The following is a 16711-nucleotide window of genomic DNA, read 5'->3' as shown; positions in this document are numbered from 1 at the left end:
AACAATTTTGGAAAACTAATATGTTGACATGAAGGATGAGAAAAAGTATGAGAGCAAGACCTCCAAACTGGAGTTAGAAGGCAGTCAAGGGAGCTGCCTGATCAGCACCTTGACTTTCCCCTCCAATCATACGGGCAGGTGAGGCTGCTGAGGCTCCCTCCCCCTGCCCCCCAAAAATGTTAGAACTAGAACCTCTGTCAAAGTAAACTTATCCAAAACTAATATTAAAATTCTGACCCCTCTCAAAAAACTAAAAATAGAATTTTCATATGATCTAGCAGCCCCATTTCTAGGAATATATCTAGAGAAAATTAATTTGAAAAAATACATGCACTCCAGTGGTCACAGAAGCTCTATTTACAACAGCCAGGACATGGAAACAACCTCAATGCCCTCTGACAGAAATGGATAGAGAAGATGTGATATACATATATGTACAATTGGGATGTCACTGAGTCATGGAAAGAATAAAATAATGCCATTTGTAGCAACATGGATGGACCTAGAGATTATCATACAACGTGAAGTCAGAAAGAGAAGGACAAATACCATATGATAACATTTATATGTGGAATCTAAAATATGATGTGAATGAACTTATTTACAAAACAGAAACAGACTCACAGAGATAACATACTTGTGATTGCCAAGGGCTGGGAGGAGATACGGATTAGGAGTTTGAAATTCACAGAAATAAACTATTATACATAGAAAGGATAAACAACAAGGTTCTACTGTTTAGCACATGGAACTATAGTCAATATCCTGTGATAAACCATAATGGAAATGAATATGAAAAAAGAACATGAAAAGTTAAAGTGAAAATGTTAGTTGCTCAGTTGTGTCTGATTCTTTGAGACCGCATAGACTGTAGCCCGCCAGGCTTCTCTGTCCATAGAATTCTACAGGCAGGAATACAGGAGTGGGTAGCCATTCCCTTCTCCAGGGATCTTTACAACCCAGGGATCAAATCAAGGCTTCCTGTACTGCAGGCAGATTCTTTACCGTTTGAGCCACCAGGGAAGGATATATATATATGTACAACTGAATCACTTTGCTATAAAGTAGAAATTAATACAACATTTATAAATCAACTATACTTCAATAAAATAAAATTTTTAAAAAGTTCTGCCCCTCAATCTTTTTTGTGAAGCTAGAATAACAAGATGGGCCTTTATGGCAGAGCATAGGAAAACACACAGGAAAAACATGCACACAAGGGCTAAGTTTCCTGCTCAATGCAACCTTTTTAGATAAGACTTAAAATCTTTAAATATTCTATTTAGAACAATAAAAGATCTGCCCTGATCATGAGTGATCTTTCTTGTGAATACCCAACATTATCACAAGTCATTCTTGCCATGTGCTTTAACATAAAAATGAGGATGGAGAGGAGGACTGATTCAGACAACAGGTCTGAAGCATAATTAAACACACACTGGCAGCCTCGAGCTCTAGCTAGCAGCAGACTTGGGCAGCCAAGTTTCCTCAATGTTTGCAGGGAAGCAGATACTCTATGACCACTGGCTTATGCTGTTCTCATAATGATTTCATCAAAGTCCTCCAACCCTCCTGAAATCTGAATTGGGTAAATCATGAAATCTCTTAAGTTTTAGTTTTGAAATCAGCCTCATATGAGGAGAAAATAATTTTCAACTGTTACATATCAGAGACTTAATAGTTGCTGATAACATTTATTTATATAGACCTAACCATCAAATTGCCAACATTCGCTGGATCATCGAAAAAGCAAGAGTTCCAGAAAAACATCTCTATCTGCTTTATTGACTATGCCAAAGCCTTTGACTGTGTGGATCACAATAAACCATGGACAATTCTGAAAGAGATGGGAATACCAGACCACCTGACCTGACTCTTGAGAAACCTATATGCAGGTCAGGAAGGAATAGTTAGAACTGGACATGGAATAACAGATTGGTTCCAAATAGGAAAAGGAGTACATCAAGGCTGTACACCGTCACCCTGCTTATTTTACTTATATGTAGAGTACATCATGGGAAACGCCAGGCTGCAAGAAGCATAAGCTGAAATAAAGATTGCTGGGAGAAATATCAATAACCTCAGATATGCAGATGACACCACCCTTATGGCAGAAAGTGAAGAGGAACTCAAAAGTCTCTTGATAAAAGTGAAAGAGGAGAGTGAAAAGTTGGCTTAAAGCTCAACATCTGGTCCCATCACTCCATGAAAAACAGATGGGGAAACAGTGGAAACAGTGTCAGACTTTATTTTGGGGGGCTCCAAAATCACTGCAGATGGTGACTGCAGCCATGAAATAAGACGCTTACTCCTTGGAAGGAAGGTTATGACCAACCTAGATAGGCATATTGAAAAGCAGAGACATCACTTTGCCAACAAAGGTCCATCTAGCCAAGGCTATGGTTTTTCCAGTGGTCACGTATGGATGTGAGGTTGGACTGTTAAGAAAGCTGAGCACCAAAGAACTGACGCTTTTGAACTGTGGTGTTGGAGAAGACTCTTGAGAGTCCCTTGGACTGCAAGGAGATTCAACCAGTCCATTCTAAAGGAGATCAGCCTTGGGTATTCTTTGGAAAGAATGATGCTAAAGCTGAAACTCCAGTACTTTGGGCACCTCATGCAAAGAGTTGACTCATTGGAAAAGACTTTGATGCTGGGAGGGATTGGGGGCAGGAGAAGAAGGGGACGACCGAGGATGAGATGGCTGGATGGCATCACTGACTCGATGGACGTGAGTCTGAGTGAACTCCGGGAGTTGGTGATGGACAGGGAGGCCTGGCGTGCTGCGATTCATGGGGTCGCAAAGACTCAGACACAACTGAGTGACTGAACTGAACTGACTGAGCCACATATATAAGCTTACCAAATATAAACCTAGAAGCAAACAAGTTGCACAGAATGTCAAAATCACAAAGGTCATAAATGTGCACATACAGAGGACATAAGATCAACTAGTGTCAAAGCTGAAGTAGGAATTTGCTTCCAATTTTGTTGCCAGCCAACGTGAAAGAGAAGCATTCAATTCAACAAATATTAATTTTGTTAGGATCTGCTATGAGCCAAGCATTGTTCTAGGTGCCAGGAATACAGTAGTTAAAACCAAAAAAATGTCTTGGTTGCTCTAGCACAGAGTAGCCAATTATTTAATTCTCTTTGATAATAAGAAATAGCAATTCTTTAAGGCAGGTGAAGCCTTCCCCGGCATAGAGCAATAATTTCACTCAGAGTTTCACGAATGCAACAGTGTTGTGCTACAAAGACCTTGTCTCAATGACATACCTATGAAAGTGCAATATTAAATTTCTTCTTGCATCATTCAATGAAAACTAAAGATAAGACACCAAAGTTGATCTCAGTAAAAGCAACCTGGCAGGAGGTTGACACAGCTTAGTGCAAATGTGTAATTTTTAGCTGATTATATTAATTGGCCTGGCATGCTGTGGTTTCAATTCAGTTCAGTCACTCAGTCATGTCCGACTCTTTGTGACCCCATGAATCACAGAACGCCAGGCCTCCCTGTCCATCACCACCTCCCGGAGTTCACTCAGACTCACGTCCATCGAATCAGTGATGCCATCCAGCCATCTCATCCTTGGTCATCCCCTTCTCCTGCCCCCAATCCCTCCCAGCTCTTCTCATGAGGTGGCCAAAGTACTGGAGTTTCAGCTTCAGCATCATTCCTTCAGAAGAAATTCCAGAGCTGATCTCCTTCAGAATGGACTGGTTGGATCTTCTTGCAGTCCAAGGAACTCTCAAGAGTCTTCTCCAACACCACAGTTCAAAAGCATCAATTCTTCGGCGCTCTGCCTTCTTCACAGTCCAACTCTCACATCCATACATGACCACAGGAAAAACCATAGCCTTGACTAGACGGACCTTAGTCGGCAAAGTAATGTCTCTGCTTTTGAATATGCTATCTAGGTTGCTCATAACTTTTCTTCCAAGGAGTAAGCATCTTTTAATTTCATGGCTGCAATCACCATCTGCAGTGATTTTGGAGCCCAAAAAACTAAAGTCTGACACTGTTTCCACTGTTTCCCCATCTATTTCCCATGAAGTGATGGGACCAGATGCTGTGGTTTATGGGGTCACAAAGAGTCAGACACGACTGAGTGATGAACTGAACTGACCTGAATTCAAGGATAGAACCAGGGTTACTAGATGGAACGTGTTTCTCAATATCTGCATCAGGATAATCTTGGAAGACTCTGCATAATGTAGACTCTTGGACTGCATTCACAAAATCTTAGTGAATCAGATTCTCTGAAAGCAGGCCTAGTATTTTGTAAGAGCTGTTTGGGGTTTTCTTTTATACACCAAATGTTGAGAACTTTTAACTTTGAGGAAGAAGTTTTAAGCTGTTTTCATTCTTCAGGGGTTGTGAAATAAGTTTAAGGGGAAAGCAATTACTTATGAAATAGATTAAAATAAGATGGAAAGAATGAAATAGTAAATATTAAAGTGCATTGTATTTTATTTAAATATTTACATAAATATTGCAGATAACATAAGAATAGTTTTGTGAAATTTTTATTTTTATGAATATGTTCATGCTTTGGAGAAGGAAATGGCAACCCACTCCAGTGTTCTTGCCTGGAGAATCCCAGGAATGGGGGAGCCTGGTGGGCTGCCGTCTATGCGGTCGCACAGAGTTGGACACGACTGAAGCAACTTAGCAGCAGCAGCAGCAGCAGAGTATAATAGGTTATATGTATAGTTTACCCCGTGTTTCAATCAAAATACTCTGAAAACAGTAATCTAAAGGTATATATTGACTTCAGATCTTTCAAAAACTCTCTGAAAGTATCAGTCTTTTCTGGTCTATCTGAGAATTAAAAGTAAACAGTTGTGTACATTATTATACAAGAAACGTAATACATATTATTATCACAAGTTTTTGCTCACACTAGCGATGGAAAACATCAAATATCCTTTGGCTACCATGGTGTCCCTTCATATTTTTTAAAATATGTATTGTTAAAAGAGTTGAGATGTCCCTCTGGAATAAACACTCTTGTAAAACATATGCAAATTCATTACCAACAGCAGAAGTCTTCTGGGTGTATCCTGCTGAGATGTTAAGAATAAAATAGAAATAAATTTTTCCTAGCCATTTTTATGTTCTTGATTTATTACTATATGAAACAGTAACTCACCCCAGTTTTATTTATGATATTAGAAGATAATACTTAGAGCATTTCAATCCATTGACTATGATTAATGAACCTGAATTTAATTTTCTATTCAATTCTATATAGTCAACTCTTTGTAAATTGATTCTCCTCCCAAAATTATGATGCATGTCAGATTATTATAGCTGGTACTATTTCAGACAGAGCAGATGCTTCCCTTAGTTTCAATGTGTATAATATGAATGCCCAAGAATTTTGCAGAAAACATAACTTTCTAAGATTCACAGAGCTGAAAGTGGCTTTAGTACCTCAGGACTTCAATAATGATATTGTCAGTTCAGAAGCAAAAGTACTAAGACTCTATTTCCCACTTGAATACATTTTCCTTTTTTAAAAAATACATTTTCATGGTAAGCAATTTAGTTAACTATTAAACATTCTTTATTTGGGGAGAACTGTTCTCTAGAGCAAGTGCTTTCAACAAAAAATTCACAGAAAAGTTTCAGCATCTTTGTGAAGTCTCTAAAATGCCATGAAGAATTCTGTGTATGTTGCTGTATAGATTTCTCTAGGGAATGAATTCACAGCTTTCAGAAGTTCCTGAAGGCATCCATGACAAACAAAAACATCACAAGACAAACTTTAACTGCTTTAAAGCCAATCCTTCTTCTCTCATTCCATAATTTAAACTTTAGATCTTTTGCATCTGTCTTCAGATAAGATCAAACACATTTTTTCCCTAGTGTTTGCACAATTTATTCCTGAGAGCTCTCATTAGGTAACACTCTGACATGCTCTTCTCCAAAAGAGATACAAACAAAGCTCATTGCAAAGAATAATTGTTTAGAGGAATGGTCTTATATAAAATAAAATTGCCAAAGTCTGTTTAGAAAATTTTTTTCCCACTCTGGAGCAGTAGGATAAAGTACCAAACTTGCTGATCAATAAGGTGTAACTTCCATAGTACTGAATGAAATCACAATGGAATGTCAAGCCAGGTAAGTCCTTAGGAAAGTATTTACCTTTGAGAAGTCAACACTTCCTTCAAATAGTGGAGATAAATATTAACATGTCTTCCTAGAAAATGGTATCTCTTTACCACAAATCATACAACAAATGTACAACAGAAGTCATTTTTGAAATATCTTTTAAAATCTGCAGACAGGGAAGTAGAAGTGTAGTAAAATGTATGTGTGTGTGTGTGTGTGTGTGTGTGTGTGTGTGTGCGTGTTCAATCACTCAGTCATGTTCGAGTCTTTGAGAATCCATGGACTGTAGCCCACCAGGCTCCTCAGTCTACGGAATTTTTCAGGCAAGAATACTGGAGTGGGTTGCCATTTTCTCCTCCACACATAATATATTGTAAAAGATATGTGGCAAGTGTCATAAAATGGTGATATTCCCAAGTAAAACTGCTCTTTCTCCACTATATTAAGATAAGCTTAGAACATGATATCCTTATGTGGATTTTTATTAAGGAAATCTCAAAATGCAAAAACTCTAAGTATCCTTTGTTCAATAGAAGTTTTATCAGACATTTTCAAGGAAATGTCACACTTTTTAAAATTAACACTGTTTAGATTTCAATATGCATGTGTATGGCAATAGTTAGGAGTGATATTTTGGTTTGCTTGTTCTTAAATCACAGAAATTAATCAATCATTATCACATTATATCCCAAATTCATTCATTGAACAGATCATTTGATGTTTATTATGTGCTAGATACTGCCCTAAGTGAGTAATAGTACCTAAGTACATGTAATGATGAAAAGGAACAGGAATGATTGCTTAACCCAAACATGAACAGAGTGGACGATAAATGAGTATATCATTTTGTCTTGGACAGGCATAGATAGTGATTAGGAAATCTGGAAAAATACAAGTCAGATATGAAAAACTGTATTGCTTTACATAATAACAACATTCTGTATGCTTCTTAAGTGCCAGCTATTCTACTAAGAAACTGAACAGGCTTGCTGCATCTACAATGAGCAGAAATCCCATGACGTGAGTATTTGTGATAAGACTCTGGATCACAAGGACAGAAACCAACTCACAAAACCCAGTATTTAGAATGCAAAAAGAACTTTCAAACCACTGCCACCAAACCACTGGTTTTAGAAGGGCTCAAGGTCCTACTCTGCCTTCTCTGCTCCTCTTTGCTAGTCTCCCACAATCCTCTTTCTTGGGTTTCCTCTGGTCCTTCTGTCTATATGACAGAAAACAAGATCACTAATAATTCAGTTCTCAAATTTTGCATACCAATAAAAGCTATCCTTTCGAGTTGCAATTTTAATATCCCTGGCAAAGAACCACCATTGAGCAAGGATTATTCAGATGCCCTACACCAGATCAGCAGGGTTTGGTAAATCCTGTCTATTATATCAAGCTAACAAGATGTTGAAATGTCAATCTTTAAGATTTTACTTGTTTTCATGCACTTTCATTATTCCCCCAATTTGTCAGAGGAGCTTGGAAGCATTAGTATTTTTCTACAAGAAAAGCGAAGAGAAAAAAAATACATGTACTCTCATTTGTAGGTTTGGTTTGTTTGTTGGTGGTTGCTTTTGTTTTGTTTCTTATGCTTCCTAACTAGTCTCTTAAGACTCAAAGGGAAGTCCCTGAAGGAAGTGGATCAAAGGGTTTATAAAGCAGAGATTAAAAAGCAAAAAAGAGGGAAGGAAATGACTCCAACTCCCACATTTGGAAAATGATGGTTGAAGGTTCCCTGTGCTAAGAGAAAGAGAAAAGGGAATGGTGGGGCCAACCTCAGAAGAGGACCAAACTTCCAGACCAGAAGGGTCTCAGGGGAGTTAGGGATGAGAGGGAAGTATTACCATGGAAATGTGTTTGATCATCAGTAAGGGGTCAGCAGAGTGGAACCCAAGATAATAGACTACTCTTCTGCTTACAGAAAAGCCATGTCGGTGATTGTCATCATCCCTGGGTACAGAATGGCTTCCATTATCAGCTGCCGCCTCTTTCTATGCTCAAGATTTTGTAGAGTCTTCTGTTTCACTATCTTTCATTCACCCAGGACACTCATAAGTACCTCAAAGAGAGCACAGAAACTTCACCCACCATATGACAATGGTGGTGGGAAAGGGAAAGTTCTAGTACAGTTATTAGGGAATGCTGAAGAGTGGGAAAATTCACCCCTGTTTTACCACCCTGTTGGCTTAGACAGTAAAGAATCCACCTGCAATGCAGGAAACCTGGATTGGATCCCTGGGCAGGAAGATTCCCCTGGAAAAGGGAATGACTACCCACTCCAGTATTCTTACCTGGAGATTTCTATGGACAGAGGAGCCTAGAAGGCTATAGTCCATGGGATCACAAAGAGTTGAGTAAAACTGAGCGACTAACACTTTTTACCACCCTGGCAATTTCCAGGACAGTCGGGAAGATCCCAGTAGGGAAAATCCACTGGAGAAGGGATAGGCTACCCACTCCAGTATTCTTGGGCTTCCCTGGTGGCTCAGCTGGTAAAGAATCTGCCCACAGTATGGGAGACCTGGGTTGGGAAGATCCCCTGGAGAAGGAAATGGCTACCCACTCCAGTATTCTGGCCTGGAGAATTCCATGGGGTCATGAAGAGTCGGACACGACTGAGCGACTTTCACTCACTTCACATGTAAATGTCAGGATGGGAAGGAGAAAGTTTCAGGAAAAGTGCTGACTTGGGTTACAGGGCAGATGAAAAAGTAGGAATCTCTTAGAACATAACTATTCTCATTTGATACATGAGGCAACTGATTCTTACAAATACAGCTACTGAACCAAGATCACATGGTCAGGAAATGCTGAGCCACAACACAGACCAAGCCAGTGCGCTCAACCAGATGCAGGGGGGCCTCCACACTCTGATCCCTGTGGCAGCTTCTTTATAAACAAAAATGAGCAAGAGGCATTTGTGGAAAATTTCTGCAATCACAATTTCAACTCCTGGCACCATAGGAGGCAGCTAGCTATCTGAGCATCCTTGGTGACAGATGGTTCTAAGATAATGTGTACAGTACTGGGAGAAGGGGTTCATTTTTTTCATTTGAAGAAAATATATTTATTGTTATCGATCTACATCCTGAATTCAACTGGCATCTGAGGTTATTCATTATGAATTTTGTATATGTATATTTCCATGTTGATAAAAAATAATATATATAGAGAGAATAGATCACTTGACCCACTAAAAGGCAAATTTTCAAGAGACCGCAGGGAACCCAAAAGCCACAGAAAATGTGCATCTCCAATGTGTACATTTTTTCAACTTTTAAAATATCTTAAATAAAGTTTATGGTAATTGAAGGGAAATCTTCAAATGTGGATTTTTATGCTTCCAAATCATCATTTTAATAGATCTGTAGTATTCCATTGTTTGAATATGCCAGATACACACTAAATGGCAAGTTGGAGAAATTGAATTCAAGTTAACTTAAGCAACAAATGGAAAGTCTGGCTCATGTAGCTGTAAAAAATACTGAGAATATGATGATGTTAATCTCTCTCTTTCTCCATTTTGCATCTCACCCAGTTTCTGCTGATCCTCATTCTGTTCCTTCACATATGCATGAAGAATAAGGGTGTAAGAGGACTTTCCTGGTGGTCCTGTAGTTAGAACTCCAAGCTTCCACTGCAGGGGGGCCTGGGTTCGAACCCTGGTCAGTGAAATGAGATCCCAGAAGGCTCAAAGGGCAGCCAAAGGAAACAAAAAAAGAATAAGGCTACAGAAGGTCTGAGTTGATGACATCACAGCTCATTATTCAAGAACAAACAAGAACTTCTCTCCAGTGTTCAAATATCAAATTCTTTATATCAAATCAAATAATCCTAAAGGAAATCAACCCTGATTATTCACTGGAAGGACTGATGCTGAAGCTGAAGTTCTAATACTTTGGCTACCTGATAAGAAGAGCTGACTCATTGGGAAAGACTCTGATGCTAGGGAAGATTGATGGCAGTAGAAGGGGGTGACAGAGGATTAGATGGTTGGATGTCGTCATCGACTTAATGGACATGAGTTAGAGCAAACTCCGGGAGATAGTGATGGACAGGGAAGCCTGAGGAGCTGTAGTCCATGGGGTCTCAAACAGTCTGACACAACTGAGTGACTGAACAATAACAAAATAGCTACGTTGATTAACCCAAACTGGGACACATGTTCACTTGTGGATGAATGAATATCTGAGGCAAAGGGACAGAGCTCAGGGATGGGTTGTGTCTCATCCACATTTTGTCTGAGTATTGCTAGTACCAGTCCCACCAGAGTCAATATCAGGTAAGGAATAAGAGGTGTGGTACACTGCCCCCAGCTCCAGCCCACTGGAGATGACTATATACATCTCCTCTCAACTCCAGACAGGTAGCTTAAAATCAACCATGGTGGAAATATCTATGCAACAGAAATAAGCATACACTGCAAACCAGGGCTTTTTAAATTTCCTGAGGGCAGGTTGTTAAATATTTACCAGAAATTCTTGGACAGGAGCTTTTTGCCACAGGGCTGTGGTGAGGGAGACAAAGTGCTAGAAAGAGACATCAGTATGCTGGTACCAGACCCACTTGTTCTCTACGAATGCAACTAATAAGTAGTATTCATAAAACCAGCAGATGCATTAACATTTACAATGATTCTTCATGAACAGAATGCTGATTAAATAGGTCTTTTAAAACTTCCACCTGTTTTCAAACCATTCAAAGAAAAGTTTGGGAATTGTTTTTTTTTTTTAATAGCATCTCACCAATGTTTAAATAGAGGAAAATAAGATCAGCATGATCCAAGAAGAGAAAAATACCATCTACATTCTGATAATTCTGTAAAGATATAACCTGTAGACCATGGTATTTCACTTGAAAGAAATTTTGTATCAGCCTTTCCTCATATCATTTAGGGAAAAATAGCCCTGTTGTCGAGTCTGTCTCTGCAAAGGAAAATATCATGTCTTGATGCATATCACCCTCTGTGCTATTTACATACCAGTCTCTGGTGTCATCTTATTGCAAGAGTGAAACTTTCCTAGAGCCAACTTTTATCACTCTCTCTCAATGCTGATTTTTCCCTAAGATTTGTTAGAATCTGCTTGTAAAATGGCTCATGATCTTGAGCTAGGTTACCTATTTACCTACTCAGATAACACACAGGGCCTCCTGGTTTTGCTTCAAATATTTTTCTTTTTTCCAGGAAGAAATTTCCATTTTGCCAAATTTAGATGTAACTGCATTTAGTGAGCAACTATGGAATAACTTAACCCAGTAACACAACTAGCACTTTTTGAGCATTTACTAGTTTGCTAGGCACTGTGCTAAACATTACTTTCATCATTTTATTTGATCCACACAACAGCCCTATGAGACAGGAAATGTTATCCTCATTTAACATACAAGGACAAGAGATAGAAAGAAGATAAATAATTCTCTAAGATCACATAACAATTGAACAGCATTGCCAGGAATGAGATGCCTGTGTGATACCAAAATCCACTCAACTCCTGAATATACTGGTCATGCCATGCACTGAGGTGCTTACGTATTCTTTCCCATTCGGTTCCAAGCGTGACGTGGGTTTTGTTATTCTCCTTTGCAAATGATAACAACATGGCTCAAAGAGTTTAAGAAATGTGTCTAAATTTCCAAAGCCACAGATAATAACTGTACAAGGTGGATCTCAAATCCATACGTAACTCCTTGCCCAGGTTTTGTTTTTTTTTTCTTTCCTACTATAATGCACCTTTCAGAAGAGGCAAACCATCTGAATATGTTCTAAGTTTAGCTATTTAAAAAATTTTAAGGGAACAACTTTTGAAATGATGGATATATACTGGTGTTCAGCTATATAAAAACATAGCATTTATTTGGAGCCTTAATTCTATTTCACTTTGAGGTAACACCAGAGAGTGAGGACTAGGTGAATCATCAATCCCGGCAATTTTGTGGGAAGGAGATGTCGGGGAGGAATCTGTGCTCCAGAAGAAGTAGAAATGTATTATATCAATGTCAGCCAGTAGAAACAGAAAGAGCCAAACTGCTAAATCCAGGAGGCACTGTGCCAGTGAGACAGAACTTGAAGAGACAGAGAAAACAAGGAGAGAAAACAGGCAGAATCATTTGTATTCTTGAATCACAATAGTTAGAGTAGTCCAGAAAAGAGCAAATTGAGTTCATCAAAGCTCCACCGCACAAATTCAACTCCCAGTCATTCCAGCCTTGCACCAACTCCTTGTGGCAAGTTTCCTCATGAGAAAACCACATGCCAGTGAAGTCAACAGTGGCTAGGGGGCAGAGTTAAAGATGTTTATTACCGCCATCTTGAAGTGTCTGGGAAGGATTTAGGGGGATGTTTTGCCACACAGAACAAGAGTGATTATCACGAAGTGAAAGAATATGACGAACGGAAGAGTTACCTAGAGCCTGTGTAGTGACGAGAGGCAACCCAGATCCTCTGAGCTCTGCCACTTGCTGCTTCCCAAGTTGACTCCAACAGGAGTACATCTGAATAACAAGTCACGCGTGTGCCCTCATTGTCTTGCCACATGATCACTGTTTCTTGGAAGGAAACCCTGGAATTCAGAAACAATGGGCAGGGATGAAGAACTGGGAAATTATGCCATATTTCTCTTAGCAGAATCAACATCACAAAGATATCAGTTCTCAAGTTGCTGAAAAAAGCAAACACAGTACCCTCATTTAAGGCAAGGAATACACAGGAAGCCAAGAAATTGGCCAGTTTAAATCACCTCAGAATCTTGAAATTACAGAAGGAAACTTTAAGAGAAATTGCAAGTGAAACACAGGTAACTGATCAGTAGGGTCCCTGAACACAGATTGGAAGGAGTTAGACTATCAGAATTCTACTCAGTAGGACTAGAATTCAACTTAGAATTCTAACAAATCAAAGAAAAAGTATGATAGTTAGGAGGTTGGAGAGGTGAGCAGTTGCAGGTAAGGGGTATTGTAGGAGGTGTTTGGGGAGGTGGGCAAAGAGGAAAGAAACCTCTGGTCATGAGCCAACAGGCTCAAAAAATTTCAAGATCTATATTTAGATGCCCATGCACACTGGCAGATTTGTGGACTAAGAAATCTGGAACTTGTGTCTGCTTTTTGGAATAATCAAAAAATGGGATGCTTTCCTAAACCCCTCCTATCTAGATGAAGTGGTATGATCTTTACTTAGAGCTCAGGTAGCAGCTCTTCCCACACTCAAATCAGATCTTCTTCCCTCATAAGGCAGCCAACCCCTCACTGACAGAGAGGTCTACAGTATTTGTCTTCTGTATGCATGTATACCTATACATACATATATATACAATGGAATACTACTCAGCCAAAAAAAAAAGAAAATTTGCCATTTTCAACAACATGGATGGTCATAGAAGGTATCATGCTAAGTAAGACAAGTCAGAGAAGACAAATACTATATGATTTTACTTTATGTGGAATCAAGAAATAAATGAATAAGCATAGCAAAACAGTCATAGATGCAAAGGACAAACAGGTGGTTGCCAGACGGGAGAGGGTTGGGAAGGAAAGAAATACATGATGGAGATAAAGAGGTGCAAACTTCCAGTTGCAAAATAAATGAATCATGGTGGTGATTACTTTGAAATATATGGAAATAACAAATCACTGCATTAACAGAAAGAGATGGGAATACCAGACCACCTGACATGCTCTTGAGAAACCTATATGCAGGTCAGGAAGCAACAGTTAGAACAGGACATGGAACAACAGACTGGTTCCAAAGAGGAAAAGGAGTACGTCAAGGCTGTACATTGTCACCCTGCTTATTTAACTTATATGCAGAGTACATCATGAGAAACACTGGACTGGAAGAAACCAGCTGGAATCAAGATTGCCGGGAGAAACATCAATAACCTCAGATATGCAGATGACACCACTCTTATGGCAGAAAGTGAAGAGGAACTAAAAAGCCTCTTGATGAAAGTGAAAGAGGAGAGTGAAAAAGTTGGCTTAAAGCTCAACATTCAGAAAACGAAGATCATGGCATCTGATCCCATCACTTCATGGCAAATAGATGGGGAAACAGTGGAAACAGTGGTAGACTTTATTTTTTTGGGTTCCAAAATCACTGCAGATGGTGACTGCAGCCATGAAATTAAAAGACGCTTACTCCTTAGAAGAAAAGTTATGACCAACCTAGATAGCATATTGAAAAGCAGAGACATTACTTTGCCAACAAAGATCTGTCTAGTCAAGTCTATGGTTTTTCCAGTGGTCATGTATGGATGTGAGAGTTGGACTGTGAAGAAAGCTGAGCACCAAAGAATTGATGCTTTTGAACTGTGGTGTTGGAGAAGACTCTTGAGAGTCCCTTGGACTGCAAGGAGATCCAACCAGTCCATTCTAAAGGAGATCAGTCCTGGCTATTCTTTGGAACGAATGATGCTGAAGCTGAAACTCCAGTACTTTGGCCACCTCATGTGAAGAATTGACTCATTGGAAAAGACTGTGATGCTAGGAGGGATTAGGGGCAGGAGGAGAAGGGGACAACAGAGGATGAGATGGCTGGATGGCATCACTGACTCGATGGATGTGAGTCTGAGTGAACTCCGGGAGTTGGTGATGGACGGGGAGGCCTGGCATGCTGCAATTCATGGGGTTGCAAAGAGTCAGACACGATTGAGCGACTGAACTGAACTGAACTAACCCTACTGTTAGGGTAGGGTACTGTTTAGGTCAATTATGCTTTAGAAACAACAAAGTTATAGAAGAAATCAGATTTATGGTGACCGGACATGGGTGTAGGGAAAATGGCATCAGATGAAGGCAATAAAAAGGTATAGACTTTCAGTTATAAGTAAGTGCTAAGGATGTAACGTACAACATGAAAACTATAATTAATGCTGTAGCACATCATAAAAATTAAGAGTAAATCCTGGGCTTTCTAGATTATGCTGGTAGCAAAGAACCCGCCTGCCAATGCAGGAGACCCAGGAAATGCATGTTCTATGTCTGGATGGGTAAGAGGCCCTGGAGAAGGGAATGGCAATGCACTCCAGTATTCTTGCCTGGGAAATCCTATGGGCAGAGGAGCCTGGCGGGCTACAGTTTATGAGGCTGCAGAAAGTCAGACACAACTGAGAAACTAAACACTATAAGAAACTAAGCACAACTAAGTGTGTGCACACATACACACAGATATATATGCATGTGTATATATCTGTGTGTGTGCTTAGTTGCTCATATATATACACACACACATGTAACCACATCTTCTTTAGCCATTCATCTATTGATAGGCACTTAGATTGCTTCCACTTCTTGACTATTGTAAATAATCCTTCAATGTACATAGATGTATATATCTTTTCAAATTAGAGGGTTTTTTTTCCCCAGATAAATACCTAGAAGTGGAATTCACAAATCATATGGTAACTTAATTTTTTGAGGAATCACAATACTGTTTTCCATAGTGGCTGCCCCAGTTTACATTACCACCACCAGTGCACAAGAGTTCCCTTTTCTCCATACCCTTGCCCACACTTGCTGTTTGTTGTCTTTTTATTAATAGCCATTCTGACACGTGTGTGGTGATAACTTATTGCTTTGATTTGCATTTGCCTGATGATTAGCAACGTTGACCATCTGCATGCCTTCTTTGGAAAATGTCTATTCAGATTCTGTGCTCATTTTTAAAATTGGATTGTTTGGGTTTATATGGATGTTTAGTTTTATGATTTCATTTATTTTAGATATTAACCCCTTAACAAATATATTGTTTGGAAATATCTTCTCCCATTCAGTACTGGCCTATTCATGTTGTTGACAGTTTCCTTCACTGTACACAAAGCTTTTGAGTTTGAGGTAGTCTTGTTTTTGTTTATTCTTGCATCTTCTTGATTCTTATAAGTATTCTCGTCTGCCTTCTGGTATTTAATGTTGCTATGACAAAATCTGAGATCAGCCTCATATTAGTTTTCTAGTGATTCTTCTGAGTGATTTAATGCTGTTTGTTTGTTTTCCTGCCAGGCTATTTCTATCAGAGTCCAATTAGAAAAACAGAAAATCCTTTAGATGTTTCAACCAACACTTGCAAAAGTGTTGGCAGAACTGTAAGAGGAAAAGGAATTAGATGATGATATCCAGAGATCAGGAACTGTAGGTAGAAGCAATGACCTGTAGGAACCCACAGAACTATCCTTGCCGTGGAAACTGCTGGAATTGCTGCTCTGCACTAATCGGACACCCAGGAGCCAGCACTCACTGTTGTTGCTACTGAAGCCCTGGGTCCCTGGCAGAACTGGTGCTGCTTCTACTTGCTTCCAGCCTCCTAATCTCACAACTGGCTCCCACTGGCAGACTCTAACTGAAACATCTGGCAAAAAGAACCTGGAAAATGTGGCATACTCCCCACCAGCAATACACAAGAGAACAGCGTCTGAATAACAGACTATTTCTGGCATGTTTCCCAAAGGATAAAGGGAAAATAATTAAAGGACTTTCCTTTGAAGTCAACTTTACTAGCTATATATTCCAGCACTGGCTATTTTGAATCAATTTCCATGGTTCAAGATGTATTCTTCCAATATATAGATTCAGATTTTAGCTCAAGGAAGTTTTCCT

Source organism: Capricornis sumatraensis, chromosome 7 (genome assembly GCF_032405125.1).
Source record: "Capricornis sumatraensis isolate serow.1 chromosome 7, serow.2, whole genome shotgun sequence".
In the NCBI taxonomy this organism is placed as follows: Eukaryota; Metazoa; Chordata; class Mammalia; order Artiodactyla; family Bovidae; genus Capricornis; species Capricornis sumatraensis.
Note: the sequence above shows the minus strand (reverse complement) of the source record.